The sequence below is a fragment of the Ovis aries genome, chromosome 8 (genome assembly GCF_016772045.2).
Source record: "Ovis aries strain OAR_USU_Benz2616 breed Rambouillet chromosome 8, ARS-UI_Ramb_v3.0, whole genome shotgun sequence".
Taxonomy (NCBI): domain Eukaryota; kingdom Metazoa; phylum Chordata; class Mammalia; order Artiodactyla; family Bovidae; genus Ovis; species Ovis aries.
Genome location: NC_056061.1, coordinates 41,174,664 through 41,195,325, shown reverse-complemented (window position 1 = coordinate 41,195,325; position 20,662 = coordinate 41,174,664).

Genomic DNA, 20,662 nt, shown 5'->3' with positions numbered 1-20,662 from the left:
AAATTCATAACCTGAACCAAAGAGGAAACTATTAGACAAACCCAAAATGAAGGAGAATCTACAAAAGTCACTGGCCTATACTCTTCTAAAATATCAAGATTAATAAATACTAACAAAAGCCAAAGAAGTTTTCCTGATTAAATGAAATTAAAGAAATATGATTACTGAGTGCAATGAGTATTCCAGTTTGAGTCCTGGACAGAGAAAAAAAAAAAAAAGGCTATACAGGGCATTACGCGAGAAATTAATGAAATTTGAATAGAGACTGTGGATTAAATATGAAATCATATAAAAGATGATGTAAGAACAGGTTTTTGTTCTGTAAAATTTAACTTGTCCTATAGAAGTATGACCTGCCTCTTGAGAAATCTGTATGCAGGTCAGGAAGCAACAGTTAGAACTGGACATGGAACAACAGACTCGTTCCAAATAGGAAAAGGAGTACGTCAAGGCTGTTTATTGTCACCCTGCTTATTTAACTTCTATGCAGAGTACATCATGAGAAACGCTGGGCTGGAAGAAGCACGAGCTGGAATCAAGATTGCCAGGAGAAATATCAATAACCTCAGATATGCAGATGATACCACCCTTATGGCAGAAAGTGAAGAGGAACTAAAAAGCCTCTTGATGAAAGTGAAAGAGGAGAGTGAAAAAATTGGCTTAAGGCTCAACTTTCAGAAAACTAAGATCATGGCATCTGGTCCCATCACTTCATGGAAAATAGATGGCGAAACAGTGTCACACTTCATTTTTGGGCTCCAAAAATCACTGCAGATGGTGACTGCAGTCATGAAATTAAAAGACATTTACTCCTTGGAGCAAAGTTATGACCAACCTAGATAGTATATTGAAAAGCAGAGATATTACTTTGTCAACAGAGTTCCATTTAGTCAAGGCTATGGTTTTTCCAGTGGTCATGTATAGATGGGAGAGTTGGACTGTGAAGAAAGCTGAACGCCAAAGAAATGATGCTTTTGAACTGTGGTGTTGGAGAAGACTCTTGAGAGTCCCTTGGACTGCAAGGAGATCCAACCAGTCCATCCTAAAGGAGATCAGTCCTGGGTGTTCATTGGAAGGACTGATGCTGAGGCTGAAACCCCAATACTTTGGCCACCTGATGCGAAGGGTTGACTCATTGCAAAAGACCCTGATGCTGGGAAAGATTGGGAGTAAGAGGAGAAGGGGACGACAGAGGATGAGATGGCTGGATGGCATCACCGACTCGATGGACATGAGTTTGAGTGAACTCTGGGAGTTGGTGATGGACAGGGAGGCCTGGCGTTCTATGATTCATGGGGCCGCAAAGAGTCAGACACGACTGAGCTGAACTGACAGAAGTATTTAAGGTCAAAGGAGCCTCATGTCTCTTACTTGCTCTGTAATGGTTCAAAAAATACACTTACATTTTAATTTGCAAGAATATATATTATTTTAGCTTTACACAAATGGGATTAAGTACACTGTTCCGCAACAGGGTGTTTTCACCTAACAATGTATGTTGAAAGTCTCTCCATGTCAGGATACATATTCTTATTTTATTCCTTTTAATTGTGTCATATTTTATGGGCACTGATGACTATTTAAGTCATCAAATTTAAGTTTTGAATTTTAAATATTATAAACAACCTATTATTAATCTTTATTATGCCTGTATTTTATAACTCTGTCCCAATGTTTCTAGAGAAATAGTAGAATTATTAGATCAAATGATACAAGAAATTTAAATCCTGGTAGATGGTACCAAGTCACCTCCAAAAATCTGAATAATTTACCATATTCTTTAACAATGTATGAGACTCCTATTTGCCTTCACCCTCCTTACCACTGAACATTAACTATTTACATTTTATCCAACTTATGTGTATCATTATTGTTTTAATTTGACTTTTGCGGATTACTGATGAGGTTTAAAAATTTTCAATTCATTCATTGGTCATTTGTACTTATTTTCCATAAAGTCTGTATTTTTCACTTGCCCATTTTTTTTTCTCTTTTGCCATTTTATTTTTGAATCATAAAACCTCCTGTATATTATGATAGATAATCCATTCTGAATTTAAACAAACAAACATAAAAAGGCTTTTTACACCCTGTGCTTGTCCTGTACCTTTGTTTATGATGTCTATATGAATTTTATGCTTTGTGTAGTGAATTTTTTCAATCTTTTATTTATGGGTTCTTAATTTGACATCTTGTTTAATAAGTTTTTCCTATCCCTAAATTCTAAAAGTATCCTTCTACATTTTCTTCTATTACTTTAAAAATATATATCTCCTAATCAACTAGTAATTTTATATAGTATGAAGTAGCTATTGAAATAAATTTTGTTTCCAAATAAATATTCATTCCTATTTAATTTAATGCTTAATTTTACTTTCCTTACTAACTTGAAGTTTAATCTTCTTCATATTTTAAATTACTACCTAGGTTTTATCTGTTTCTATTCTCCTTATTCAATATCATGTATGTATTTCTGAAACAATACCATGCTATTTTACCTCTGTGACATATTAAAGTTTATGTCAGAACAGTGTCCCACTTCCACTCCCTGAATTTAACATGTTGCAATTTAACATGGTACAATAATTAAGAACACAGATTGCAGAGCCAGTCCTGATCATAGCACTTTCTGACCACTGGGGTGTCAGTTGAACTTTCTGTATCTCCTATTCCTTATCTCTAAAATTTGCAAAAGAATAGGATTACTGCCATCATCATAGGATTGCTAGGAGTATAGCATTATTATTCATTGTGATAAATAAATTAGTTGATACAGGTAAAATTATTAGATCAGTATTTATTTTATAATAAATACCCTATGAATGCTTCCTATTACTATTACCCCTTACATTTTATTTTAGAAATATATGATCATTCTTTTGCAATTTTTGCTTCTTATAAATTTCTGTAATTTCAATAAATATTACCATGTATTTATACTTTGTTTAACAGGGTAGTGGGCACAAGGTTAATCAGACCTGAAATACTTTTTGTGTAGTTTGGTATTACTGAATAATGGAGCTCTGCCTTCATAAGAAAGTTTATAAATAGAGTCCAATATATCACTCCCTTTACTCTGGACTTTCTATGGTGAAAGCTGCCCACTCCAACCACTGACAAACAGCTCCCAGCACTCTGAGAATAACAGTTAGAAAATTTCCTCACTGGAAGAATTTCGTTTTTACTCACAATCTCTTAACACATGTATGTTTGTCTCAGTGCACTCTGACTGAGTTACTGTGTTTTATCATCTGCAAAGAGGTTGCTATTTGGCGTACTTCGTAAGAAGAGCATCCCTAGACAATATTCCAGAATTGGCAATTTCAGAAGAGAAAGTCATAAATGACCACCATTCCCATCTGTTTCAAGGCTGCATTTTACTAAAAAGGCATAATAGATTAATATGTACCATATGAGAGAATTTTTGTTTAACCAAATTTAGTAAAGCCTCTTTTTAAGGGTTCTCACTAAAGCATATGGTTAGGTGAGGTGGTATAATTATATCCATATTTCTAGGGTAAATATGATAACTGCATTAGTCTTTTGTATAAAACACACTACTGGATTTTGTGGTCCAATCATGCTGTTACTGATTGTCTTCTATAAGTAGCTCCCTAAACTGAAAGTAATCTAATCAGTCTTTTGTAATTTTTATATTTATGACATCATTTCTATAGAACTAAAAATTCAGTTCACTAGTTATTGTCATAAACATACTGTATTAAGTACAAGGATCGATAATAGGCTGTATCTGTTCTATTGTTTTCCTTTGTTCAACCAAGTGATAGCACGAATTTGCATCTAAAACACAAGTTATTGTACACTGCAGGCCAAAACATAGGCTGGTTCTGGAGTATGAGCTAATAGTGTAAACATGGCATAACAGTGAACAGCTCTCTTGGTTCCAGTGAATAAAGCAACTTTGCAGTTCATCTGAGAGAAGCACAGTCCAGCATCATCACAGTAGTGTATCCATCTGTGAGTGTTAGTAGCTCTGAATGAGAGTATTGCAAAGACTGTGTCTAGTTCAACAGTTATTGAATTTTGCACACTGCTTTGCCTGTATGATAATAAAAGGCACTACAGACAGGACTATTGTTTCAGGAGGGTACCAATAGTGGGTATCCTGATGCATTGTGTCATCAAAGTATACAACATCACAGAAAAAAAAAAAAAATGGATGACTTTAAACAGAGGGCTATTATGTTGAGCCATGCTAGGTACTTTGAGACACTTGTGAAGAAAAGAAGGATACATTTCAATTATTCACCAGAAATAGTCTCCTAGATGCTTTGTAATTACTGGATCAGTCATTATAAATGTGACTCACATAGAATGCATTGTGCAATGCAGAGATTAAATCAATGGTTTTTAGCTGAAGAATAAACAATAACTATAAAAATTGAACTTGGAATCTTTAGAATTCATCAAAATCTTTGAGTAATTTCTCTTCTCCAACCTCAGAAACACATCTGCAATATATATGCCCCATGTGACATACAAGATAATTGAGTCTTAGAATTGAATAGATTTGGCCAATATCACAATTTTGGAGCAAAATTCAAATTGGTTTGTCTAATTTCAAAGCCTTTAACTTAACTTGAAATTCAGTTCAGTTCAGTTGCTCAGTCGTGTCCGACTTTTGTGACCCCATGAATTGTAGCACACCAGGCCTCCCTGTCCATCAGCAACTCCTGGAGTTCACTCAAACTCATGTCCATAGAGTCGGTGATGCCATCCAGCCATCTCATCCTCTGTTGTCCCTTTCTCCTCCTGAAATTACGCTTGTCTTATTGTAAGTTCAATTTTACCTCCAACAAATTCCTCCTTGTTTGCTTACTTCAAAAATTTATCAAGATATATATAGCAAACTTCAGATGTAAACCTCCAAGTTTAATATAGGTTAATATCTTTGCAGAGTTACTCCAAATGTTATCTATTGGGCAAATGATTCTACAGCTTTCTTCTTGTAACTTGAGAGATACAATGAATTTATCTATGTTTTACTTATCTATTCCATTTTGATGAATATTTAGATATCAAAGTTTACCATTTTAAATAAGTCTGTAGGAAATAGCCATCTGCATATCTTCTTGTGTACATACATGAAGTTTTCCTAAGGTATATACCTAAGTGTATTCTCAGTGGTCAGTCCACACAGTCTAGTTAATTATTTTAAATACAACTTTTTTGTACAATGTGATTTTGTCCAATATTATGCAATATAATATTCCATCACCAATGTAGAAATAGGCCTATTTATGCATATTTGCCAATACTAAATTATTCTGAAAAAACTGTATTGCCTAACCTATCATTGCTATGCATTGAGTGTATTCCCCCCCAAACTCATAAACTGAAATACTAATACTCAATGTGATGGTACTATTCCCTTTGGGAAGTGATGAGATCATATGGATGGAACCATTATGAATGGGATAGTAGACTTATAAAAGAAATATAAAAAAGCTCTCCTTGCTCTCTGCCTGTGAGGTTACAAAGACAAAATAGATGCCTGTGAATCAGGAAGTGAATTTGTACCAGACACCATATCTGCCAGAAGCTTAATCTTAGATTTTCTAGCTTCCAGAATCGTGAGAAATAAATGTTGTTGTTTAAGTCACCCAATCTATGGTATTTTTTATTGCAGCCTGAAATAAGACACACAGATACACATTTCTATATATGTATAGCAATATTCAAAGAATAATAATATCACATGCCTCTTGAGAAACCTATATGCAGGTCAGGAAGCAATAGTTAGAACTGGACATGGAACAACAGACTGGTTCCAAATAGGAAAAGGAGTACATCAAGGCTGTGTATTGTCACCCTGCTATTTAATTTATATGCAGAGTACATCATGAGAAACACTGGGCTGGAGGAAGCACAAGCTGGAATCAAGATTGCTGGGAGAAATACCAACAACCTCAGATATGCAGATGACATCATCATTATGGCAGAAAGTGAAGAAGAACTAAACAGCCTTTTGATGAAAGTGAAAGAAGAGAGTGGAAAAAGTTGGCTTAAAGCTCAACATTCAGAAAACAAAGATCATGGCATCTGGTCCCATCACTTCATGGAAAATAGATGGGGAAACAGTGGAAACAGTGGCTGACTTTATTTTTGGGGGCTCCAAAACTACTGCAGATGGTAACTGCAGCCATGAAATTAAAAGACACTTGTTCCTTGGAAGAAAAGTTATGACCAACCTAGATAGCATATTAAAAAGCGGAGATATTACTTTGCCAAAAAGGTCCATCTAGTCAAGGCTATGGTTTTTCCGGTAGTCATGTATGGATGTGAGAGTTGGAATATAAAGAAAGCTGAGCACAGAAGAATTGATGCTTTTGAACTGTGGTGTTGGAGAAGACTCTTGAGAGTCCCTTGGACTGCAAGGAGATCCAACCAGTCCATCCTAAAGGAGATCAGTCCTGGGTGTTCATTAGAAAGACTGATGGTGAAGCTGAAAGCCCAATACTTTGGCCACCTGATGCAAAGAGCTGACTTACTGGAAAAGACCCTGATGCTGGGAAAGATTGAGGACAGGAGGAGAAGAGGACAACAGAGGATGAGATGGCTGGATGGCATCACCGACTCAATGGACATGAGTTTGGGTGGACTCCGGAAGTTGGTGATGGACAGGGAGGCCTGGCATGCTGTCGCAAAGTCAGACACGACTGAGCGACTGAACTGAACTGAACTGAACTGAACTGAACAATATCACAGCACTAACCATGTCCAAGGCAAACCATTCAACATCACAGTAATCCAAGTCTATGCCCCAATCACTAATGGTGAAAAATATGAAGTTGACTAATTCTATAAAGACCTACAAAAACTTTCAGAATTAACACTAGGAAAAGATGTCCTTTTCATTTATAGGAGATTGGAAGCAAAAGTAGGAAGTCAATAGAAACCTGGAAAATCGGCAAGTTTGTCTCTGGAGTATGAAATGAAGCAGGGCAAAGGCTAACAAAGTTTTGCCAAGATAACATACTGTTCATAGCAAACACCCTTTTCCAACAAGACAAGAGACGACTCTATACACGGACATCACCTGATGGACAACACTGAAATCAGATTGATAATATTCTTTGCAGCCAAAGATGGAGAAGCTCTATACAGTCAGCAAAAACAAGACTGGGAGCTGACTGTAGTTCAAATCATGAGTTCCTCATTGCAAATTGCAGGCTTAAATTGAAGAAAGTAGAGACAACCACTAGACCATTCAAGTATGACCTGAATCAAATCTCTTATGAATATATAGTGAAGGTGACCAATAGATTCTAGGGACTTGATATGATAGAGTGCCTAAGGAACTATGGACAGAGGTTCATAAGACTGTATAGGAGGCGGTGACCAAAACTATCCCAAAGAAAAAGAAATGCAAGAAGGCAAAGTGGTTGTCTGAGGAGGGCTTACAAATAGCTGATAAAAGAAGAAAAGCAAAATGCAAAGGAGAAATGGAAAGATATACCCAAACTGAAGGCGTACCGGGTGGTGCTAGCAGTAAAGAACTCGCCTGCCAATGCAGGAGATTTAAGAGATGTGGGTTCAGTTCTTTCAGTGGGGAAAATTCCCTGGAGGAGAGCAGAGCAACCCACACCAGTATTCTTGCTTGGAGAATCCCATGCATAGCGAAGCCTGGCTGGCTACAGTCCATAGAGTTGTAAAGAGTCAGACATGACAGAAGTGACTTAGCATGCAGCACACACATATCCAGCTGAATGCAGACTTCCAGAGAATACCAAGGAGAGATAAGGAAGCCCTCTTATGTAAACAACACAAAGAAATAGAGGGAAATTAGTAGGATGAGAAAGACTAAAGATCTCTTCAAGAAAACTGGAGATACCAAGGGTATGTTTCATGCAAAGATGGGCACAATAAAGAATAGAAATGGCATGGACCTAAAAAAAAGCAGAAGAGATTAAGAAGAGGTGGCAAGAATACATAGAAGAACTATATAAAAAAAGGTTTTAATGACCCAGATAACTACAATGGTGTGGTCACTCACCTAGAGCAGACATCCTGGAGTGTGAAGTCAAGTGGGTCTTAGGAAGCATTACTACAAACAAAGCTAGTGGAGGTGATGTAATTCTAGCTGAGATATTTAAAATCCTAAAAGCTATTTTTTTAAGAGAAGTTATTTTAAAACAGCTGTGTAAAATCCTTAAAGGATTTATTTTTGTATATGGTGTTAGAAAATGTTCTAGTTTCATTCTTTTACATGTAACAGTCTAGTTTTCCCAACACCACTTGTTGAAGAGGATATCTTTTCCTCCATCTTGTATTCTCGCCTCTTTTGTCAAAGATAAGGTGCCTATAGTGCTTGGATTTATCTCTGCGCTATCTTGTTCTGATGGTCTATATACTGTGTTAATGACTGTAGCTTTGTAGTATAGTCTGAAGTGGGTTGATTCCTTCAGCTCCATTCTTCTTTTTCAAGATTGCTTTGGCTATTCAGGGCCAGAAACTATACATCTCTTAGAAGGAAATATAGGCAGTGTACTCTTTGTCATGAACAGCAAGATCCTGTCTGACTCACCTCCTACAGTAATGAAAATAAAAACAAAAGTAAAAACAAAAGGACTTAATTAAACTTAAAAGCTTTTGCAAAGAAAAGAAATAGTAAATAAGATTAAAAGACAAACTTCAGAATGGGAGAAAATAATTACAAATGAAACACCTGACAAAGGATTAATCTCCAAAATATATAAGCAACTCATGCAACTCAATAGCACACAAACAACCCCCCACAAAAAAAGCGGCAGAAGATCAGAGACCTAAACAGACATTTCTCCAAAGAAGACATACAAATGGCCAACAACACATGAAAAAATGCTCAACATTGCTTATTATTAGAGAAATGCAAATCAAAACTATAATGAGGTATATAGTTTTGACCTCACACCAGTCAAAATGGCCATGATTTAAAAAATCTACAAAAAATAAGTGCTGGAAAGGATGTGAAGAGGGAACCCTCTCTCACTGTTGGTGAGAATGTAAATTGATAACAGCCACTATGGAGAACACTATGGAGATTTCTTTAAAAAACTAGGAATAAAACTACCTTATGACCCAGCCATCTCACAACTGGGCATATACCCTAAAAAACACATAACTGAAAGAGACACATGTACCCCAAAGTTCGTGGCAGTACTTTTTGCGACAGCTAGGACATGGAAGCAACCATAGATGTCCATTGACAGATGAATGGATACAGAAACTGTGGTGCATGTATACAATGGAATGTTACCCAGCTATAAAAAAGAACATATTTGATTCAGTACTAATGAGGTAGATGAACCTAGAGCCTATTTTATACAGAGAAAAATGTCAGAAAGAGAAAGACAAAGATTGTATATTAACACAGGCATATGAAATCTAGAAAGATGGTACTGATGAACCTATTTGCAGGGCAGCAATGGAGATACAGACATAGAGAACAGACTTGTGGACACATTAGGGGAAGGAGACGGTGGGATGAATTGAGAGAATAGCATGGAAACACATATATTTCCATATGTAAATAGATAATAAGTGGACTTTGCTGTATGACACATGGAGCTCAACTCAGTGCTCTGTGTCAACCTAGAAGGGTGGGATATGGAGGAAGATAGGAGAGAGGGTTCAGGAGAGGGGGCATACCTGTGGTTGACCCAACACAGTATTTCGAAGCAATTATCCTCAAAAAAAAAAAAAAAAGAAAGAAAGAAAAGAAAAATATACTAAAAGCGCTTAGCAGGTGGTTCAGTGGTAAGGAATCTACCTGCCAAGCAAGAGACACAGGTTTATTCCCTGGGTTTGGCAGATCCCCAAGAGAAGGAAATCAAAACTCATTCCAGTATTCTTGCCTGGGAAATCACATGGACAGAGGAGCCTGGTGGGCTATGGTCCATGGGGTCGCAAAGAGTAGGATGCAACTTAGCAACTGAACGGCAACCACAACTCTACATGCCATCAAATTTGGAAAACTCAGCAGTGGTCACAGGACTAGAAAAGGTCGGTTTTAAAGAAAGGTCAGTCCCAAAGAAAGACAATGCCAATGAATGTTCAAACTACCATACAATTGTGCCCATTTCACATGCTAGCAATGTGAAATTCCCAATGCTCAAAATCCTTCAAGCTAGGTTTCAACAGTACATGAACCAAGAACTTCCAGATAGACAAACTGGATTTAGAAAAGGCAGGAACCAGAGATCAAATTGCTAACATCCATTGGATCATAGAAAAGGCAAGGGAATTCCAAAAAAAAGAATCTACTTCTGCTTCATTGACTACCTAAAGTCTTTGTGGTGTAGATCACAACAAACTATGGAAAATTCTTAAAGAGATGTGAATACCAGACTCCCTTACCTGTCTCCTGGAAACCTGTATGCAGGCCAATATGCAACAGTTAGAACTGGACATGGAACAACTGGCTGGTTCAAAATTGTGGAAGGAGTATGACAAGACTCTATATTGTCACCCTACTTATTTAACTTATATGCAGAGTATATCATGTGGAAAGCCAGGGTGGATGAATCACAAGCTGGAATCAAGATTGCTGGGAGAAATACCAACAACTTCAGAGTTACAATTGATACCTTGATAATTACAAAAAGCGAAGGGGAACTAAAGAATGTCTTGATGAGGGTGAAAGAGGAGAGTGATAAAGCTGGCTTAAAATTCAAATTTCAAATAAATTAAGATCATGGCAACCTATCCCATCACTTCATGGAAAATAGATGGGGAAAAAGGGAAAACTGTGGCAGATTTTATTTTATCGGGCTCCAAAATCACCACCTGCAGTGGTGACTGCAGCCACAAAATTAAAAGACACGTGCTCCTTGGAAGAAATCCTCTCCATGGGGATTCTCCAGGCAAGAATACTAGATTGGGGTTGTCATGCCCTCCTCCAGGGGATCTCCACAATCCAGGGATTGGGCTCAGGTCTCCCGCATTGCAGGTGGATTCTTTACCATCTGAGCCACCATGGAAGCCTGTGACAAACCTAAATATCACATTAAAGAGAAGACGCATCACTTTGCTGACAAAGGTCTGTGTAGTCAAAGCTCTGGTTTTTCTATGTATATGAGAGTTGGACCATAAAGACGCCACTGAAGAACAGATGCTTTCAAATCGTGGTTCTGGGGAAGACTCTTGAGAATCCCTTCAACAGCAAGAAGATCAAACCAGTCAATCATAAAGGAAATCGACCCTGAATACCCACTGGAAGGACTGATGCTGACGTTGAAGCTCCAATACTTTGGCCGCTGATGTGAAGAGCTGACTCATTGGTAAATACCCTGATGCTGGGAAAGACTGAGGGCAGGAGGAGAAGGAGGCAAAAGAGGATGATATGGTTGGATGGCATCACCAACTCAATGGATATGAGTTTGAGCAAACTTCAGGAGATAGTGAAGTACAGGGAAGCCTAGCTTGCTGCTGTTCATGGGGTAGCAAAGAGTTAGACGTCATATAGTGACAAAACAACAACTAACCAACAAGATTAAAAGACAGAACATTATTGGCCCCTTAGAAGTTGTATGTCTCTGCCAAATCACATCACTTTCACCCTCTAGAATGACTTCTGTGTTCATCATTCTCTTTTCTACATAGATTTACCATATGGGTATGAAGGTATGGTTTTGAAAATATGGGTAGCAACCACACCTCTAGTAATATAAGGAAAAGAGACATTGTCAGTATTAGAAAAAGGCTTTCACGAGTAGCTCCACTGATAGGATTTTGGAGTCCCTGAGAGCATATGAGAGCCCCTTCTTGGGAAGTCAGTGGGTAAGGCCACTAACACCAGCCTATACTACCCAATTTGATCAGAACTTTGGCCTACAACTAGAAATGCTTAAATACTATCCAAAAACTTTAAAACAAAGGTAGACTTCTATTGATAATTGATATTCTCCAGCAATCATTAATTGATGTTATATCATTAAATTTAATAGAACAATAGAAAATTTTTCCAAAGTTCTGCAGATGTTATATGCTATAGGATCCCAGAACAATTTTTCCTGACATCTCTTCTTATTCTGATTAATATTATTTTTGTGCATCATTACTCTTCTAGAGCCTGAATGAATATGAAATTTATTCCTCAGTTTAACTATATTGCTTTTAAGTCAAAAAAATTTCAAAATAAAGGGAAACATTATACTTACTTGCTAATCAGTCTAAATGACAGAATATAAACATATGCTGATTTAAAATAATATTTTTGATCCATAATAAAATTTTTGGTAATACTCTAAGTAAAATAAGAATTTCAGCTTTTAAAGAGCTTCAAACCAGAAGATTATTAAATTTTTAAAAACTCAGACTTTAAAAAATTATAAAATAGAATGATAGTTTAGATGTGGAGAAATCAGGCATCCTCATAAGTTGATATTTGGAATTAGAGCCTCCCTAGAGTAAATTAAATTATAGTAATTCTTGAAGTGGGATGAATGCCATGGCTCATTGACATAATAGTATGATTTTGATTTATTATTAAGCACTATATACAAAATGGTCATATGATCTAGTTTTTAAAATATTTGAGTGTGTGTATGCTAAGTCGTTTCAGCCATGTCCAACTCTTTGTGACCCTATAGACTATAGCCTGCCAGGCTCCTCTTTCTGTGGGTTTCTCCAGGCAAGAATACTGGAGTGGGTTGCTATTTCATTCTCCAGGGGGATCTTCCCAGGGATTGAACTCACATCTCTTATGGCTCCTGCACTGACAAGCAGATTCTTTACCACTAGCACCACCTGTGAATTGTGCATATGTATGTGTGTGTATGTATATAGGCAAGTTTGTGTGTACATGAACAGAAATAACATAGCTATCTGATCATTCTGAACAATGGAATCAATGGTGATTTTATTTTCTCCTCTTTATTAATCTGTACTTGAAGTAATTTTGTTAGAACAAAAATTATTTTTACATAAACTATCAGTCTCATTATATGGCAGTTAAATAGCATCATTATTACAGATATGATTGCCTCTCTGAAAAGCATACAAAAATAAACTGGAAAACTCTTGGAACTTATAACAGAATTCAGTATATGGCTAGCTATAAATAAAATATATCTTTTAAAATAGCCACTAAAAAACAAACATAATTTCAAAATCTGGTAGTCCACTGCTCTCAATGAAACAGTGAACTTGCTGATATGTCAAAATAAATCAATTTGTATTTAAAATAACAAGATTTGACTCTATTGTTGACAACTAAAATTTTTATCTAAATCTAAAATTACTGACAAATTTAACAGGTCAATATCAGATAAATAGATAAACAGAACTTCTGTACACATATCAATATTGGGTATGCCCAGCATCATGGCTTTTGGGGTGATTTTCACATCACTGATTTTTTTCATTTTTATTTTACTAGTAACATGCATTTCTTGCAAAGAAATTATGCAATATAAAAATAGAAGTTATTCATCTACCCTGAGATTTTCTTAACTATGACTTTAATTAAATAGTAAATATACCATAAATAAAATGATCTCTGTGGGAGATAGCTAGTTGTCCACCACAGAAGCAAACACATAAGAAAATAATCCATATCTATTGCACATCTTCTGGGCGACACAGCTAGACTGCAATTCTCAGCCTCCCTTGCAGTTGGGTGTAGACACAGGATCATTTTAATGAATAGATGATAAGGAAAAGTGATGTGTACCACTTCCAAGACATACCACTGGCCCATAAACACATCCCAGGAACAAATCTCTCCACCCTTCACTTCTGGCTGATGGTGATGCCCCTGTTTACCTTGGAATCCATATTAAAAATGGTAGAGTAGCCATCAGTCTACCCTGGAAGTCAGCATAGAGAATAGCCTTCAATATGAATAATAGCCCAGGATCATTAGATAAGAAAGAAATAAACTTTTTTTAAGGCCCTAAAATTGTGGTGAGTATTCAGCCAGCCCACTGATCATTACTGCAGTCTCTATCTCTCCCCTCATCTACCTTTCCCTCTTGCCTTTACCCTCATCTACTTTACCTTTCCCTTTTCATCCTTTCACATTAGGATTACTTGTAGTGTTACTCTCTGACTTCTTTACTTTTCCAAAAAATGATCTGCCTTTAGTGCCTGGAGACTTACAAAAAGTCTCATCTGTAATGTTGCTAAGAGAATTTACCCAAAATTTAGAGATATGTTGCCATTTCCCCCAAAGCTGATGAATAACTTTTTATATTCTCATTTTTATATGGACATTGCTATTGGTTAATGAAGGAAGACTAAATGCCTGTCCTTCCATTGACATATTGCACTAAAACTTTGATTTGGAATTTTTTTCTTCTTTATATTATTATTCTTTAATTTTTCTGTAATAAACACGAATTACTTATGTAATTTTTTAATGAAAAAGGGAGGAAAGTTTTGTTAAAGTAGATATTTATCCCGCTGTTCATTCACAATATTGAATTCCATTAAACTCAAGTTCAGGTACAGACAAAAATTTCAGGCATTCTCAGTCTGGCTTTCATTTCTCATCAAAATCTGCATGGGCCTGTCACAGTCATAAACATTGCCCAGACAGCGTGCATTCACTGATAGAGACAGTGTGCTCTGTCTAGTTTTCATCTTTAATTCTCTTTGTCCAGAATTAGAAACCAAAAAGCCATGCCCTCCTTCAAAAATCTCTCATGTAGAACTGTTCAAATAATATTCTTGCCCACGGAAGCCAAACTCCCGACTCTGATTTTCCAAAGTCCCTAGATTGTTCAACATCTATCTCTACTGTTGCCTGCTCTAGGGAGTTTCCATGATTCCCCAAACAAATGTACTTAATGTCTCCATTTATACAATTTTACTTAACACTCGAATATGGTGTTTTCCAGACCAGGCCTTTTTAATCAAAGGAATCCTATTCTCTCTGTGCTCCTCAAACTGTGAGCTCCTCAAGATTAGAGACTGTCTCATTTGTCTTCTTATCCTCTATACCTCCTAGCACTGTTCAGTTCAGTCACTCAGTAGTGTCCAACTATTTGTGACCATATGGACCACAGCACATCAGGCCTCCCTGTCCATCACCAACTACTGGAGTTTACTCAAATTCATCTCCATTGAGTCAGTGATGCCATCCAACCATCTCATCCTCTGTCGTCCCCTTCTCCTCCCGCCTTCAATCTTACCAAGCATCAGGGTCTTTTCCAATGAGTCAGCTCTTCACATCAGGTAGCCAAAGTATTGGAACTTCAGCTTCAACATCAGTCCTTCCAATGAATACCTAGGACTGATCTCCTTTTGGATGGACTGGTTGGATCTCCTTGCAATCCAAGGGACTCTCAAGAGTCTTCTCCAATACCACAGTTCAAAAGCATCAATTCTTCAGTGCTCAGCTTAGGGCTTCCAGGTGGCTCAGTGGTAAAGAATCTGCCTGCCAAGCAGGAGTTCCGGGTTCAACCACTGTGTTGGGACGACATCCTGGAGAAGGAAATAGTAATCCCCTTCAGTATTCTTGCCTGGAGAATCCCATGGAAGGAAGAGCCTGGCAGGCTACAGTCCATGGTTTGAAAAGAGTTGGACATGACTGAGAGACTAACACTTTCATTTTTACAGAGGTAAAGAACCCATCTGCCAGTGCAGGAGACATAAGAGATGCTGGTTGGATCCCTGGGTCAGAATATCCCCTGGAGAAAGGCATGGCAACACACTCCAGTATTCTTGCCTGGAGAATCCCATGGACAGAGGAGCCTGGTGGGCTACAATCCATGGGGTCTTCACAAAGGTTGGACATGACTTAGTGACTGAACATCAACAGCACATTAATTTGCGAGACTGATAAGGAGTCCAAAAGTAGTTTTTCAGACATTATGTCATTGGGAAATATATTCCAAGCTTCAAACACCTGGCTGAAACTGTTTGTTTTAAATAAATGACTTCCTTAGTAACAAATTATGATAGTAAAAAACATCTGGCACTGTCAATAGCACAATCTATGATCAGTCCTAAGAAGTGTATCCTCTGCAGTTCTCTCAATTTACTTGATACACTGAGCTATATACAATGATAGATCTTTCTGAAATGCTATGATCCATCTTGAATAGAAGGCTTTGTAGTGTTGTCAGACTTAAGAGTGATGTGTATTCCACAAATATTTGTCATATCATAGAAAGCTTAAACTTTGGGAGGAAGTGTATATAACTGTTCTCATTCTAGTTAGTTTCACTGTGTTTTGTTTTATATTTCAAGAGCATCTATAACTAAAAAGTCAGCACATCATTAAAATAGTAGTGAAAATCCAGTGGTAGTTAATAATCTGCACTTTGTTGGTCTATAATTTCCACCATAGGTTTTTTTTTTTAAGTATAGCAAAGGGTTTACAATGTATTTTTATTATTTATCACTAACTTTCACTCCAACAGAAGGTATTTCTATATTTCACAAAATCAGAAGGGTTTTTTGCTTTCAAAAATTGCAATTAAATGTGTTACATATATACAGGGGAAAAATATTCATCCAGGAAAAGAAATGAAGTTCTGATATATGCTACAACCTGAATGAAATTTGAAAACATTATGCTTAATGAACTAAACCAGGCAAAGGACAAACATTGCGTGATTCCACTTACATGAAATATCTAGGAGAGGCAATTTAATACAAGCACAAAGCAGATTAGAGGAGACCTAGGGTTGGGGATTGAAGGGGAAAGGAGTTAGTTACTGCTTAATGGCTACAGAATTTCTATCTGAGTTGACAAAAAAGATTGGAAATAAATAGTGGTGATGGTTGTACAACTATTTCTTTAGATTTTTTTCCCCCCATTGATCCCAAAGCTTCATTTAATATAATCAAATCTTAGTGTTTTCTTTTAATAGATTCTAAGAATGAGAATTTAACAAGTGGAACCACCACTTGGTTCAATGTCACTGCAACTATCCCAATCAAAAAGAATTGGTTTCAGTCACTATATTTAATTCCCCTGGAAGAAAGTGAAAGTGAAGTCGCTCAGTCGTGTGCAACTCTTTGCGACCCCATGGACTGTAGCCTACTAGACTCCTCCATCCATGGGATTTTCCAGGCAAGAGTACTGGAGTGGGTTGCCATTTACTTCTCCAGGGCATCTTCCAGACCCAGGGATCAAACCTGGGTCTCCTGCATTGCAGACAGAGGCTTTACCCTCTAAGCCACCAGGGAAGTCTTTAATTCCTCTATTCCATCAGAAAAAAAATCTACAAATTCATTTAAAAGCTTCTGCCATTCTGCATGATGGACAGATTATTTTACTTCATACATCAACTCCTTTATTACTTGAAGAATAAAAAATGAAATAAATATTTCATCCTTTGGATATACATTGTGTGTTGATTTTAGTGAGATAAGTGATGTGATTCAGCAGTTGTCTGGTACAATCTCTCTTTAATCTTTTTTTTTCCCCTTTGTTTGTCATAGGCCTGGCTTTGTTGTAGAAGAATTGTATTTGCCCATGTTTCACTGTCAATTCCAACTAAGTAGAAAGTTCATGCACTTTCAGTACCTTCATCTATTCTTTTGATTTTTCCCCCTTAACACTAGCATTTCTCATATCCACCTGTACCAATAGCACTCCTTTGAAGAGTTAGGTAGAAAAAGGGAGGAAAACTTGAAAGATATAAAGCAAGACAAAAATTGACAAAAATACTTGTTTTTAGAAGGTGTGGGAATTTTTTTTAATTTATCTCTACAAGAATGGTTTTAAATTTACAAAAAAAATAAGAAGATAGTGCATATTTCCAATATATAACACTCAGTTTTTCCTATGATTAACACATTTCATTAGTATGGTATATTTGTTATCATTAAAGAATCAATATTGACACTCCACTATTAACTAAAGCCTTGCTTATTTACATTTAAAATTTTTACTTAATATCCCTTTTCTGTTTCAGGATCATATCCATGATACCACACTACATTTGGTAGTCAGGCTTCCTTAGGTTCTTTTTGGCTATAACACTTTATCAGACTTTTCCTGTTTTTAGTGACGCTGACTATTTCTAGGAGTACTGATCAGGTAATTTGTAAGATGGCTCTCTGTTGCACTTTATGTTTTTCTCATGATTAGATTTGAGTTACAGGTTTAGGGTAGGAAGGTCACAGATATAGAGTGCCATTTTCATCACATCAGATCAAGAGTATTAGCAATCCACATGATTTATCATTGTTGATGTTGACCTTGATTGTTGCTGAGGTAATGATTGTCACATTTCTCCACTATAAAGTAACTGTATTTTTCTCCTTTCCACGCTATACTCTTTGGAAGAAAATAAAAATCACAAACTGCATTTAAGAGATGAGGAGTTATGTTTTCTCTGCTTGAGAGCAGAGTATAAACATAAATAATTTTGAATTCTCCTAGACAGGAGATTTGTTTCTTCTTCTCATATATTAAGTTACCCAAATATTTATTTATATCAGTATACATTCATAGAAATTTATTTTATTTATTTTATTTATTTTATTGCTCAAATCATTCCAGAATTGGCCATTAGAAGCTCCTTTGGTTCAGTTCAGTTCAGTTCAGTTCAGTCGCTCAGTTGTGTCTGACTCTTTGCGATCCCATGGACTGCAGTATGTCAAGCCTCCCTGTCTATTACCAACTCCCAGAGTTTACCCAAACTCACGTCCATTCAGTCGGTGATGCCATCCAACCATCTCTTCCTCTGTCATCCCCTTCTCCTCCTGCCTTCAATCTTTCCCAGCATCAGGGTCTTTTCAAGTGAGTCAGTTCTTCAAATCAGGTGGCCAAAGTTTGGAGTTTCAGCTTCAGCATCAGTCCTTCCAATGAACACTCAGGACTGATCTCCTTTAGAAGCTCTTTTGGTTAGCTTCTGTGTATTTTTTTTTTTTTTACCACATTCTTACTTTCTGGTATCTCAAGATACTATAGGCTCATCTTGCATATTTCCTGCTCCAATCCTAGAAGCTGATATTTTCCTGGGAAGCCCTGGTTCCTGTCATTGGAAATGGTATTAAGAAACCAAGATCTGGCCACTACATTACTTGTTACTAAGGAGGGTCATTTCTTTTGGACTCTTTCAGTTGGTAGAGCAAAGAAATACACGTGGTGCACACTAACATGTGTGTGTAACCCATAGCAGATCTCCTTTATTTGTGTATTTTCCTATTTGCTAAAATTTATTTTTAATCCCAAATGTAATACTCATTGCACTTTCACAGTCATTTATAGACATCACAGGACAGTAAAAACTTTGAGTCACATGCATATCCCAGCTGAGGTCAAACAAGGACACTCTGCCTCCTTGTTTTAGCTCTCATAGCGTAAGAAAAAGTCCTTCTTATGGTCTATTTATGCAGTGTTTTCACATTTTTCTTCTTTACCTAGAGACTGCACTGTTTAATCTGATCCTCAAGTGTCACACTAAAGTGATTTCTAGTGTTCCTAAATCCAATCCAAAAAGTTTGTCATGTCCCTTATGATGAAAACACTACTGTTAGATAAGCTTCACTCAGGCATGAATTATACTGTTGTTGACTGTGAGTTCAACACTAAAGAATCAACGGTATATATTAATAAGATGACTTTAAACAGAATCACACACAACACAGGTTATGTATTGATGACTTGACAAAAATGTTGTGACCAGAGACTTATAGGAATCTCACCCTATATTTCCTTTAAGGGGGATGGTTCAGCATTTGCTAACTCAATGTTCAGAGTAACTTTATAGAACATAATTGTCATGTCAAACAAGAATCAACTTTACCTAAAATATTTTTATGTCACCATGTATATCTATATTAAATTAAACATGAGTTCTTATCAATGGCTTCAACTCTAATCCATCACTGCATGGATCATTCTAGCCTCCTCCCTTCAATTATTTGTAAACTCCAATTCCAAAATAAGCAATTACCCTCCTCCATTCATTTGCTTAATTGTTCTGTTTCATTATACATGTATGACCATATTAGGATTGTTAATTCATACCCCTAGAGGAAATAACTTTAACAGCTTTATCAGTACAGTGCTTTCTTTTACCTTCAGTCTTATAGACACAGTTCATTTCCAAAATTTTCTCAGATAGAATCTTTTCACAACACCTCCTTCAGGGATGCTATTTCATACATTTGTAATACAGTTAGAATCTTTTGTCACAGTCTGAATTCTGTCCTCAGAACCTTGACCTCCTAAATAATATTTTTAAATTAAGTTTTCTTCTTTGGATGTAAAGTTCTACATGCTTGACACATGCATAATGTCGTATAGCTAACATTATAGTATCATACAGAATAGTTTTACCATCTTCAAATTTTCCTGTACTTTGATTATGCAGTCCTTTTCTACTCCCAACCCCCAGCAAATATTTATCTTTTTATTGTGTCTATAGTTTGTCTTTTTCAGAATGTCATATAATTGTAATCATTGTTCTTCAGTCTGAGCCAAATGATATGTTTCCTCCATGTCTTTTCATCACATGATAACTCATATATTTTTATCATTCAATACTAATGCATTGTATAAATGTGCTGTGGTCTGTTTATCCACTCACCTTGCAGGTTTTTTACATAAATGTAATTTTTTAATTATTGGGAAAATACCTAGATTTTTAATCACTGGGAAAATACTTATAGGTCAGCTGATTATATGGTAAGACTATGCTTCCTCTTTTATTTCTTGATTTTTCTTCCTCCACTAGCCAACTAAATATGGCAT